Raw genomic sequence first — 14,429 nt, forward strand, 5'->3', positions numbered from 1 at the left:
TAATTCTAAGGACTATGAGAACAACAATGATGAAGAGCATGATGATGAATTTTAAAAGTATGGAGTGTCATGGTGTCCACTTAGTCCTATTTATAAGGACTATGAGAGCAACACTGATGAAGAGAGGGATGATGAATTTCAAAAGAATGGAGTGTCACGGTTTCTACTTAGTCCTAATTCTAAGGACTATGAGAGCAACAGTGATGAAGAGCATGATGATGAATTTCAGAAGAATGGGGTGTCACAGTGTCCTCTTAGTCCTAATTCTAATGACCATGAGAGCAGCAGTGATGAAGAGCTGGATGATGAATTTCAAAAGAATGGAGCGTCACGGTTTCCACTTAGTCCTAATTCTAAGGACTATTAGAGCAACAATGATGAAGAGTGTGATGATGAATTTCAAAAGAATGGGATTTCACAGTGTCCTCTTAGTCCTACTTCTAAGGACTATGAGAGCAGTAGTGATGAAGGACAAGATGATGCACTTAGTCCTAATTCTAATGAGTATAAAGGTAGCAATGACAAAGAATAGGATGTAGCATTTTCAGTAAGTAAACAATCACATTTTCGAGGTAGTCCAAATTCTATGGACTATGAGAGTAGCACTGACAATTCACATGAGGAAGCATATCCAATAAACATCGAGTCAAATTTTCCATTCATTCTGAATTCTAAGGACTATGACAGTAGCACTGAAGAAGGGGAAGATGAAGAATATCCTCCATTTCAGTATTTGAAAAGCAGAGCTGATCATAGTGTGGATAACATTCCTCTTAATGATGATGAAAATCCTTATACAAATGATGATCCAGTGATGGAGATGTTTCCAAGAAATATTGTATCGAGGAGTAGGAGCAGATCTTTTCATATCAATGCAAGATGTTCTAGTTATACAAGGGGTACAATAGAATATCTGACGAGAAGAAGTTCTATCAGCGCTCTCATTTCAAGTGAATGTTGCCAAAAAGATTGCTTGAAACATATGGATTTCCAATTTTCATTAGAGAGCATGAAGATATATTTGTCAATGAATAAAAGCATGCAAAATTCATATTTAGTTGGGTGCATGCAGTCTACATTGTCAGGTCATGATTATCACATTAGGACTTTATTTATCTGTAGAAAATCTTTCAAAATGTTTCATTCGATTGGGAATTTTCGTCTCTCGAGAATTCAAGAAAATTTGGAAAAGGATCCCACATTTTATTCAGAAGTATGTCATAAAAGACAGTTTGGGCCATTATCAAATACTACAATGTCATGATGAAAGATTTCTTTTCAAATCATGGAGAGTGTATGCCAAAAGGAGACACAATACATATTTTAGATAATTTTTCAAGACGCGAAATCTACAACTTATACAAAGAATATGCAAAAGGTGCTGAGGGACATGGCTGGTTTATTACATATCAATATTTTGTGAAGGTATGGAAGAAAGAATTCAAAAATGTCTATATTCCTAAGAAGACAAGGATGGGGATTTGTAGTACGTGTGCTTCTCTTAAATAAAGAAGGGACAAATGTGAAGGGTCAGAAAGAGGTAAGCATTCATAACTTTAACTTTTAAAATTCTATAGTCATCAACTATGAAAACATATTTCTTAATGGCTTTCTTTTATGTTGTGTACATTCAATTATCAAAGTAATTTAGGAGCATCGCGAACAACAAACAAATGAAAGGAGAAAGTTGTACAAGCATCGAAAGAAGTTTTATGATAATCCAAATAAATATTTGGGTTTGATTATTGATGGTATGGACCAAAAGAAAACACTTTTACCACATTTTGTTCACACACCCAAAAATTTAGAGGAGGAAAATTTTATTCAGTATCACTTGGTCGGTTGTATGGTCTTCAATGGGAAAATGTTTCCAAGGGTGTACTTCACAGCTCCAAATATTCATAATGATGCAAATATGACCATAACCATAATACATGATGTGCTTTCTCATTTGCCTAGTAATCTTCCTGAAGTTTTGTATCTACAATTGGACAACACTTGTCATGAAAACAAAAATCATGTTGTTTTTGAATATCTAAACATGCTTGTTGAATTGAGAATTTTTCATAAGGTAAAGGTTGGTTTCCTTCTTATTGGGCACACTCATGACCATATTGATCAGATGTTCAGTAGTTTTTCAGTCACATGGAGGACGAAGGAAGTTGGGAGCTTGCCATCATTAATTGAATGTATTAAGAAATCATACATGCCAGAGCCTACTTTTGATGTGTTGGAAGAAACTGTTGACATGCCAAGGTTTATTCTGGGATCATATGGTGAGGGGAAATGCATTGAACAACTTAATGACATTAGCTTCCAACATCAATTTTGTATCAAAAGAATTGATGGGAAAACACTAATATGGGGCAAGAAGTATTCAACTATTGCAGAATGGGCATCGTCATCAGGTTTGCAATTTTTGAAGTTATTTCCAGATCATCCAATATTTGCATAAAAAATATTGTTATTACAATTAGTTGGTGAAGTTCATAATGCACACAGAAAAAATAGAGATATAAATTATTCTGATTGCCTAGAAGAAATAAGAAAATGTATTAGATATATATATATATATATATATATATATATATATATATATATATATATATATATATGAGTACTTTGACATTGCTGATTTAGTTTGGTGGGATTCATTTTTCAATAATCAAAGTGATATCATTTCAACAACAACAAATGAAGATATACCTTTGAAATATCCATTTATTTGGCCACAAAATGTGTCGAATGAACATGAGGAAATAAACATTATTGAATAGGAACAACCTCAAGGTATTATTAATTCTTCACAGGCAGAGGAAAGGGAGATGTATATTGGTTCCAGAAGATCTCATTCACAACGTGAAGCCATGGAAGACCTTTATAGCAGTTCAGTATAGGATATTAAGGAGGGTTGCATGATCACAATGCTAGCAGATGGATATCCCAATGGCTATCCATTCTGGGTTGCTAAAGTTATAAAGGTCTTTATTGAAAATGAGGATGTTACAGGTGTTGAAGTACATTGGTATGCCAAAAATACACACCCATTCAATGGTGTGTATAAGCCAGAGATGGTAGCTAACAAAAAAAATGGCGGAAAGGGAAAAAGAAAGGGTACAAATATAAATTGCCACCGCACAAACATATTAAAATTGGAGGATGTTGACATACTTGTTTATGACTTCAATTTAACAAAGAGAGGAACTCTTTGCTTAAAGATGATAGAGATTCTGAAAAGGTTGTTACCAGAAGGAACAGTTTTGAGATGGGAGTCTGTTGAAACCAATCATAGATCTAGAAGAATTTTGAAACCTGAAATGGTTGGCATGCATGTGGACTCAGATGGGGCACTAGTTGATGAAAGAGAAGAATATGGAACATCTTCATCAGCATCGAGTCACTCATCTGAAGATGTGAATTTTGATGGTGTGCAAGAAAATATGAGTGATTTTGAATAATTGTTTAAGACAGTTTATATAACTGATGTATGCATCATATCTTGAAATAAAATTTTTGATTTCCATATGGTGTTAAATGAGAAGCTATGAGTCATTTTTATGTTGTTGGATTATATGTCTTAATTATGGTCATTTTTATTGTTTAGAATATCTACAATGCAACATTAAATTAGAGATATAATGTATGTTTCATTCAATATACAAATACCGACTTTTGAATTCATTTAGTGATGTAATTTGTTCATAATGTCATGGTTTTTTAATTTTATGGTTGAAAAAATTTCAATTTCTTTTGTATCTAGAATTTTATGGTTGAGAACATGTTGAATTTATACTTAGGAAAGAAAAATTCTATTCTACCAAAAACATTAGTGTGTCTTTTTCCTCATAAACAACTTTGTTTGGCACATAAAAATTCGATTTTACTAGCATTTTTTAAAAATGTTGAAGATTGACCCTAAAAAAAATCATCGTTTCAGTATCATCAATTTTTAGTTTTCAAGCTGATTTTTGCATGAAAGTTTCTTTTTCATTGCAATTTTTAAAACATGTTCAAAATTGACCCTAAAAAAAAAAGGCCATCATTCCAGTATACACACTTTTCGTTTTTAGCACTGTTTTTGATGTTTTTTTGGGGTTTTTTTGGCCAGATTTCCTGTTTTGAGTTTATAGTTCCCATTTCAAAGTTTTCATTGTTCGTTGAAAAAGGACCATATTTGAACAATACATTTCCCAGCTATAGGTAAACCAAGTCTATGATATCAACAACTAGGTGAATGTGCTCCAATTGGAAGGTACTCATAGTTAATTCAGTTTCCAACACCTCAATTTGTTTTATTGAATCAATCCAATTCCTAGAGAGATATACCGAGATTTAACAGAAGTTCATTCTAAGAGTTGAAGAGGTTAGCATTGGATATATTTTAATTAAAACCTTGGATTAGTGCCTACACCACTAAAGGTTGCTATTGGATGTATTGTAATTAAAATATTGGATAATAACTCTTTGCATGGGTGATATATTCAAAGATGTATCACATCCACCAAATCATCTTGAAACCAAGAGAGCAAGTAGTAACACCATATCAAAGTCATAAACTATAGCATTTCTTTCCTCTTCATTCCATTTTATAAATTTCTTCAAATCAAGATTTTGTTTTTGAGTGCATAAAGCTATTGTATCCAATTCCTCATCTATTTTCCTATTAACCAAAATACTATCCTAAGAATATAATTAAAAGTTTCTCATTTTCAAAGTTTATTAATGGCTTCAATCAGCCACAAAGAGTTTAAGTGATATGACACTTAATGTTTCCAAGCCACCGAGTGGGTGCAATTTGACTTATTACTAGTGTTCTGGTATTCTTGTATGGAGCATTATGAGATAGACCTTTAGCTTCAATATTCTATGGAATAGTCACTTGAAGATAATTCCTAAGGTTTTTCACAGATTAATGTCTCACCTTACTAGTTGCTTACTCATCCAATTCAGTATCAAACCACCTAGAATGGAGCTAGTTCAACACTTGTTCATTATCCCGAAGTTCAAATAGCACATCCAACTTGCACAAAGAAATGACGCTAACCGATTTCTCTACATTTTCAATGAGGAAAAAATCCTCGGCGTACCAAATCTATTCTCTTTTTTATCAATCCATTCAACATACAAGAGTTTATGCATACCCAGTTCATCTTCATAAAAACTTCTACACGTGATACCATAGTGTGCTCCCTCAGGGAACTAGATCATTTCCTTCACACAACTGCCAAATAGATTTATATCAAGGCAACAACTATCCTTGACTGGATCTGGTACAAAAATACTTTCTTCTATTCTCAGAGCTAGATTGAGTGGCCCATTTGGAGTTACAAGAGTTAAATGTTCTCCATTGTGCCAAGATTCATATCCTTCTGATTCCATATCACCATATTTCCAACCATTTCTTTGCCCAATCAAGTGCATCAGTGTAATGCGATTACCTTCTTCCAATTCATGGGTGTTGAGAAATGGATGACACAAGTTTCTAATTAGTAAGATATTGAGAACCCTCATCACTACCCAGGAAAATATCATATTGTGGTAAGCCACAATTTACACTTCTCTCAAGATTACTACAATGGACGTTAAGATATTGGGATCATCCTTTATAAACGAACTTGAAATATAAATTACAACAATGAGAGGGGATGAGAAAATCTTGTGTTACCCATATAAGGGAAGGAGTAATCATCAAATTAAGGAATTACCTCCTTACAAAAAATGAGGAGACCTAAGGGTTGTTATTCAATATGAATAAAGGGAAGAGTGCACCTATTCATATATTATAAATTGGATCTACCACTGTAATAATTCTGGGCATCCTCTACTGGTCTTCAATCCTAAAGCACTTCCAACTAGTAGACCGACAAGATAGTATGTCACAAAATTCACATATGCCACCACAGCTTGCCATCCACAACCAATTTCCACCCTTGCAATCACAATACCTTTATAATTTCAATGAAAATATAATACTAAATATAAAAAACATCAACTAACAAATTTATAACTTTCTACTACAAATAAATTGTTGATATGAAAATTGCAACTTTAGAGAATGGGTTGGATGCCATTCAAGAGAACAAATATTGTAAACAGAGGTATCAATGCAGAGACTGAGCATATAACCACAGCGCTGCTTATGAATTCCAGTGTGAGTTCTTTCTTCAGTATCAGAATCCCAGTGGAATGTAAGACACTTATTATGAAGCAAGTGACCACCACAACTATAATCGAAAATCTTGCGGTTTTAGGTATCCTGGCTCCCGGCTCATTACCCACTCCTATACTGCGAAAATATAAATACAACAATAACGAAAATGAACTTTTAGATACAACAAATGTGAAAAAATAGTATACCATGCTATTTAATTCTTTCCAAGTAGAAATCAAGTTCATGATTGCAATAAAACTGCCAAACTTATGTGGATTGCAGATTTCCCCAATATCCGAGAATCCTAAGGTCAGGAGGGGTCAATTGTTTGACCCTCTCTAGATGGTTAGATTTCAAGATATTCCTAGAATCTGTAATAGTGATAAATTTTCCCCAATAAAATGATATATGACTATAAATCATAAATGTATACCTTGCAGTTGTACTGAGACCGAACATTCCCGTCAACTCCTAGTTGTAATAATTCATGTTGCATATATGCTCAAAACCTGGTATGTTAGAGATCTATTATCTGGCATAGTGATGCAGGGTATGCAGGCATTAGAGAGAGTCTCCCTAAACTGTCGGTAAGATCTTCAATATTTAGATCAACCTCCCTTTCTTCTTCTGCTCTCGGCGCATCACTCATTAAACTGATGTTTCATCCTTTTTGAAAAACTCACTGTTAGTCTTATTACAAATAGTGGCTTTCTGGAAGCGCTTAAAAAAGTGCCCAACTGGCGGATTTATACATCGTTATATAATATTTATGCTTGGCGGATTTACACAGCATATATATATATATATATATATATATATATATATATATATATATATATATATATATATATATATATAGATATATATCTACGCTATGTCATATAGCATTACATCTCAGCCCACATGTATCACTATATCAAGCGGTTCCCACACATCCAAACCTTTTATGCAAACGAAATTACAAACCACAGTAATGGCTTTGTAAATTGGCAATATAAATAACGGTTCCAATGGATCCTTCAACGCCAATACAGCTTCAGACGTGATTATAAGTAACAACGGGCATATAAATAATAGTTTTAAAGAACCTTTCAACTCCAATACAGCCTCAGACGTATAAGGTAAGAACTTCAATTATAAAATTCCAAAATCTATTACAGACACTTAATGGAAGTCGCGAGAATTCTTAGAACCAACAGAAACATGTGCGCATTCGTAAACTCAAGCCTGTATTCAGCAAAACGAAAGGAAGGTGCTTTCAATGCTTAATCTACAACATGTGGAAACTCAGACACCGGTTCCATATTTTTTTCAAAGCGCCACCCATGCATATACAGAGTCATTTTTTTATCCGCCCCCAAATCGAGAGAACAAATTTTCCCAAAATAATATTATCCACTCGCCCCTCTCCTCTCTCACCTTGAGAGCTTTTCTGACCTTTTTTTTTTATATATATTTTTATCTAAGGATAGGCCCTCTCGTCCTTATTCGATACAAAGAAAAGCATGAATGATTTAAAGATTGAAAGTTTTATTACAATGCATGATTTATTGCTAGGATTTATTCTATTTTAAACTAAGAAAGCATAGAAATTGTAGGCTAAAGGATCCCACTCCCTTGCCTGTAGATTTTTTTTTTTATTTTTATGAATAATTTGGAAGATTTTTCCCTCTGAGTCCTATGCTCCTGCATCAGACTCCCAAGGTAGAAAAATTTCATGACCTCATGATCATGTGTTCAGATCTATGTTTCCCTAGATCCCATATCTTGTGCTGCCATTTTCCACTTGTCACTGCTTCTGTTTGTTGTTCTTCTCTAGGTCTCCACACTTTATGCTGCATCACCGCACTGACTAAGCCTTCATAATCTTCTGCTATCTTTCTTTTGCTGCCTCTCCTTTGTTATAATGCTATTGACCTCTTCCGGGATACTTTCATCATTAATTTTCTGATGCTTTCAATCTCTTGGTCCAATAAATCTCCCAGGTGTCGATTTCTTGCTATCTACTGAATTAAGATAGCTTGCTCAGTTTTTACTCTCTCTATCTGTACTGTCACTGGCTAACTTCTTGCTTCTATGCTGACCTCTGTTCTGACTGCCACCTGATCATCCACACCCTCTTGTCTTCTGGAACAGAGAACTTCTTTTCCCTTCATTTGACTGCTCAACTCAGTTAAATGTTCCTCAGCACCGGTGACAATACCTGCATTCACAGAACAATTTTTAGAATAAAAACCATAAGGCTTCAGTGCTTCTTCTGCTGCTGTCAATGTTGTCTCAACTGGCACTATAAATGTCATCCCATATGTTGCTTTAGTTGTCACTATGGATGTTGCCACCATTGATGTTGCTATCATTGCCACCATAGATATTGCTGCTGCTGCTGCCATAGATGTTGCTGCCACTGCCGCCATGGATGTTGCTTCCTCCCAAACTTCCTGACCCTCTGCAACATTCTTTGGCTCACCACCTTCTTCTTCCTCTTCGAAAATCTTCAGTAATTGTCCACCATCATCTTGATTGATTTTCTCAATCAAATCAAGTCCTTCAAACATTGTAACCTCATTTTCTAACATTGTAGCAGCTCCAAAATTCTACATACCAGTCTTCTCTTGGCTATTTAGGCAAGCCAAATCTTTATTGTCACCCATAGAAACAAGTTTTTGCATATGAGACATGACTGTCTTATCTTCTTTTTGCAACAGTTCTTCTTCCCTCAAGACAATTCCAAGTGACAGATTGTCTTCTTCATCACCTGCACTCACAAAACACTTGTTAAAATTAAAAACATAAGGCTGATGTGCCTTATCTCCTTTTGGCAATAATTCAAATGGTTGCTCTGTTTTCTCCTTCTCCTCTGTCAGCATATCAGCATGCTGATTCGAATTCTTAGAAAAATTCATAAGACTGTCCATTAGTCTTTCTTCCACACCATATGTTCTAATGATGCTTTCTTGTTCTTGTCCACTGTACTGAACTCTTTCATTTGCAATCTCCCTGTCATACCTTGGATTCTCCAACAAGTATTCCAACAATGCAATTTCTCTATGGCATTGTTGTAGCATTTCATCATCACTTATAGTCCCTGCATTCACATAGAAACTGTCAGTTTGAAAATCACAGAGTTCAACAGTCTCAATTGTTGCTTCACTTATCCGTGCTACAGACTGATCTACTTCTTCTGTATCGATAAGAACTTCCTCTTGTGTTGTAGCAGCTTCACAAGATTGCACATCCTCCTCATCCCCTGTAGCCACATCAAAAGTATCAGCTACATTATCCAGCTGGTCTGGATTTATCCAATAACTCAAGAAATCATCAATGATCTCCTCTTCATGACTCAACGATATACTTATCATCTGCTCCAGGTATTCCTTTTTTCCAAGTAACAAGGTTTTTGAATTAGTCTTCTGTCCTGGCTCATCTTCTTCTTGCAGAGGCAACAATGTATGATTGATACCATCCTTTCCAAACTTGTAGGTGCTTCTTTTTCCATCATGTATGGCTTCCCTGTCATATTTCCAAGGCCTTCCAAGAAATATGTGACACACGTCCATAGGCATCACATCACAAACAATTTTATCTCTATACTTGCCCACTTGAAATTCCAATTCACACTGTTCACTTACCAACAGTTGATGTCCCTTTTGTAACCATGAAACCTTATAAGGTGTTGGATGCTTCATTGTCTTCAGCTTCAATTTCTCCACTACTTCTGCAGAGACCAAATTATCAGTGCTGCCACTATCAGTGATCATCTGGAAACATTTCCCTTGGACTTTGCACACTATCCTGAATAAAGTCTTCCTTTGTGGCAGTTCAGTCATCTCCTTTGCTGGCTTAAGTAAGACTTTATTAACCACCAGAGATTCTCCTCTTTCTGGTAAATTTTCTTCTTCTATTACCGCTACCACTGGCATCTCTCCCTCAGCTGGAGAAACAATTGCATTCCTCTACTTTATGTCTGCATTCTCTAGACACTCAAAAGCCCTATGTCCCAGCTTGTTACATCTGTAACATCTTATTTCTCTGCCTCCTCTTCCTCTGGAAAAACTCCCCCTGCCTCTTGCGTCACCTCCTATGGATGCATGCTGGGTTGAGCTACTGCTAGCTCCTTCTTTAGGTGTTGTAGATCCTCCTCTACCACCTTGACTTCCTTTTCCTTTGAAAGTCTCTCTCCCTCTGGCAGACTGCTTCCTCATGAGTTTTTCCTTAGCTTTCAGCGCTATCTGATAAGCTTCCTCTACTTTTTTAGGAGACAACAAACTTATCTCATCCTGAATGTCCATCCTAAGGCCATTCAGATATCTAGCCACCTTCTCATCTGTATCTTGGGCTTCTCCAGCTCTTATGCTCACTTTATAAAACTCTTCTGTATATTCTTTTACTGTTAAAGCTCTCTGTCTAAGATTTTGCATTTGTCTAAACAACATTTGCTGATAATTACTTGGCAAGAACTTACCTCTTAACTTTGCTACCATTCGGCTCCAGTTCTTGATTGGCTGCTTACCAAGTCTCTTCCTTTCCGCCTGTACACCATCCCACCAGAGTGCTGCATGGCCTTTTAACTTGGTGATAGCAAACTTTACTTTCTTCTCATCTTCTGTTTCTTCGTAATCGAAGAATTTCTCCATGCTGTTAATCCAGTCGATCAATTCTTTTGGATTCAGTCCTCCTTGATATACCGGTACTAATTGGTTCCGTGGCCTGGCTGTGGATTTTAGCACTGACTGAGAGAACCTCATCTCAGGAGTAACCTGTACAGCTTCCTCCTCTTCAGCATCTTCAATTTCGGGCTCACTGACATCTCCATCATCTATATTTCTATCCGAAGTTAATGCATCCACTCTAGCTCGCAACTCTTCTACGGTCGCCATTAGTTCAGCATTTGTAGCAGGTCGTCCTCTTCCACCACGTCCTCGTCCTCTTCCAACTCTGAAAGCCATCCTTCTCCCTCTCCTGAGATTCAGTTCAATGTCAGTTGATGGCTCTGATACCAATGATGATGGAGGGTATGCAGGCGTTAGAGACAATCTCCCTAACCTGTCGGCAAGCTCTTCAATATTTCGATCAACCTCCCTTTCTTCTTCTACTCTCGGTGCATCACTCATTAAACTGATGTTTCATCCTTTTTGAAAAACTCACTGTCAGTCTTATTACAAACAGTGGCTTTCCGGAAGTGCTTAAAAAAGTGCCCAACTGGCGGATTTATACAGTGTTATATAATACTTATGCTTGGCGGATTTACACGGCATATATATATATATATATATATATATATATATATATATATATATATAGATATAGATATATATATATACACGCTATGTCATATAGCGTCACATCTCAGCCCACATGTATCACTATATCAAGCGGTTCCCACGCATCCAAACCTTTTATGCAAACGAAATTACATACCACAGTAATGGCTTTGTAAATTGGCAATATAAATAACGGTTCCAACGGATCCTTCAACGCCAATACAGCTTCAGACGTGATTATATATAACAGCGGGCATATAAATAACAGTTTTAAAGAACCTTTCAATGCCAATACAACCTCAGACGTATAAGGTAAGAACTTCAGTTATAAAATTCCAAAATCTATTACAGACACTTAATGGAAGTCGCGAGAATTCTTAGAACCAACAGAAACATGTGCACATTCGTAAACTCAAGCCTGTATTCAACAAAACGAAAGGAAGGTGCTTTCAATGCTTAATCTACATCATGCGGAAACTCAGACACCGGTTCCATATTTTTTTTAAAGCGCCACCCATGCATATACAGAGTCGTTTTTTAATCCGCCCCCAAACCGAGAGAACAAATTTTCCCAAAATAATACTATCCACTCGCCCCTCTCCTCTCTCACCTTGAGAGCTTTTCTGACTTTTTTTTTTTTTTTTAATATTTTTATCTAAGGATAGGCCCTCTCGTCCTTATCCGTTACAAAGAAAAGCATAAATGATTTAAAGCTTGAAAGCTTTATTACAATGCATGATTTATTGCTAGGATTTATTCTATTTTAAACTAAGAAAGCATAGAAATTGCAGGCTAAAGGATCCCACTCCCTTGCATGTAGATTTTTTTTTATTTTTATGAATAATTTGGAAGATTTTTCCCTCTGAGTCTTATGCTCCCGCATCACATAGCTATCTAACGAAGTTGGGAAAATGCATAGGCATGGAGCTTGTATTTGGAGTTAAATTAGTTATCTTTAAATGCAAAAGTCTCATACAAAATAGAAATGGAATCCAGAGAAACCTCTACATTTGGCAGAAACGTGATACAAACATCAATACTTCAATGTAGCATATTTCCAAATTGTAGAATGAGGTGTAGAACAAAACAAAACTTGTCAAAATAGGCTAAACTATTATGTAAACATCCAGACATAGTTCAGATAATTTATGTATCTTGCAAAGAGTATTAAGGCATATATTAGCTTAACAATTGATGCTAGAGTTAACTTGAAGTATGGCTAGAGTTCTGTGAAGGCCATCAAGGTGAAGCCTGTCCATGTATGTCTACACTATGGACTATAGAATATGTACAAGGAAATAGGAATGACCAGAATCCACCAAGTCAAACTCACTGTTAGGTATATCCCTAACAGGCCAAATCCTAACTTATCTACTGCCACCCAGGTGACCAATGTAAGGAATACACATGTCCCAACAACAATATAAGAAAGAGGGGCCACTATGTTCTAAGCCTGCAAAAACCTCTGCATGGGGCAATTGATGGAGAAAACGAACAAATGAGGAATAAGAACTTTGGAAAAAACACCTCCTGCAGTAGCGATCTCTTTGCTCTGCCCTATGGCAATCAATACATGATCTGCAAATTAGTAGAGGATGCCCAAAAGTATTTCTTTAACATCCAAGATAAGGAAACCATCAAATTAATGAGTTTATGACTCATGACTTGTTTGATTAGATTGATTTTTCATCTTTGGATTTTTAAAAATATTACATCTATTTTGAATGCTTATGGTGTTAGGATTTTGTTGTAGTTTTGACTTATGATTCAGAGAATCAGGAAGATAAGTGCATTTTTTGTCATACCTATTATCTAATTTTTTTGTTGATATTCAACATTGCTTTGAGATAACACCTTTGATTATATACCTGTGTGAATTCATTATGCGTGTTGTTAACTATTATTACCATTTTATATGACCAACTAGAAAAACATCAGGAGGTGGCCCATGAAACTATATATTTTTGTAGAACTAGAAGTCATTAGATAAGTTTAGGTGTGATCAATATTTCTTCCAAACAATGATTGCATACCATGAATAGGAAATATTAGTATGCAAGGATCTCTCAGAATCATTATTATGGGCTCACTATTTACCAACTAAGCTACAAAACTAAAATTTGATTTTTTAGTAGGAATTTCAAATGACAAGGACACTTTCTCCAAGTCCACACATAATGCATCTTGAATGTGATTACAAATTTCCCTTTATTTTAAATTATATGAAGGTAATACCGTAGCATTTATGAAGGAACTCGTGGAATTTCTCACTGAATTAGACACTCCTATTGACGCAGAACCGATTGAGGAGTATAATCTAGGAATCCCTTTCTTTTCCATCCAAGTAGACATAGAAGATCAATCCATAAATATGAATTTTTCTTGGAAGGTGTGCTTCAGGTTCATATAACTGAGATGACCCATTAAAACTTAAAATATTAACAAATGTTGTAGCAACTTTGTATTTACTGATTCATATGGCATCCATCCAATGCATCAGTTAAAGGAAAAATGTTATCATAGTCTCTAGGAAAGTACCAGAACTTGATGGCTTGGGTCAACATCAATGACTACATGGAAATGATCAATGGGATAACAATGGATAATCATATCTAATTTGTATGGGTAAACATGAACTCCAATTGCTATTTTACTTTCATATTCTAGCTAAAATAAGAATTGTATGTTCCCTAGAAGACCCAATTTGAAAAATTCTTGATTTCCATCCTACACAAAACATATTTCAACATTTTGATAAATGTATCCACATAGCTTCATTGTTCTAGGCCATACATGTGTAAGCTTGAAAGGAAGATTATTATCTATTGATACATATTGTATTCATCATCTTGCTAGATTAACTACAATTTTGGTATGAGAATATTTCTAGGTATGCAGAAATAGCTCTCCAAATGGAAATACAATTCCCCACAAAGATACATTGATTTTGAGAACCTGTTAGCTTGAAATTCTTTCACCTAACTAAGAGAAACAATAATTCCACCATGTTGAATCTC

The sequence above is a fragment of the Pinus tabuliformis genome, chromosome 9, assembly GCF_031772625.1.
Source record: "Pinus tabuliformis cultivar Carrire ecotype Pingquan chromosome 9, CPIR1, whole genome shotgun sequence".
Taxonomy (NCBI): Eukaryota; Viridiplantae; Streptophyta; class Pinopsida; order Pinales; family Pinaceae; genus Pinus; species Pinus tabuliformis.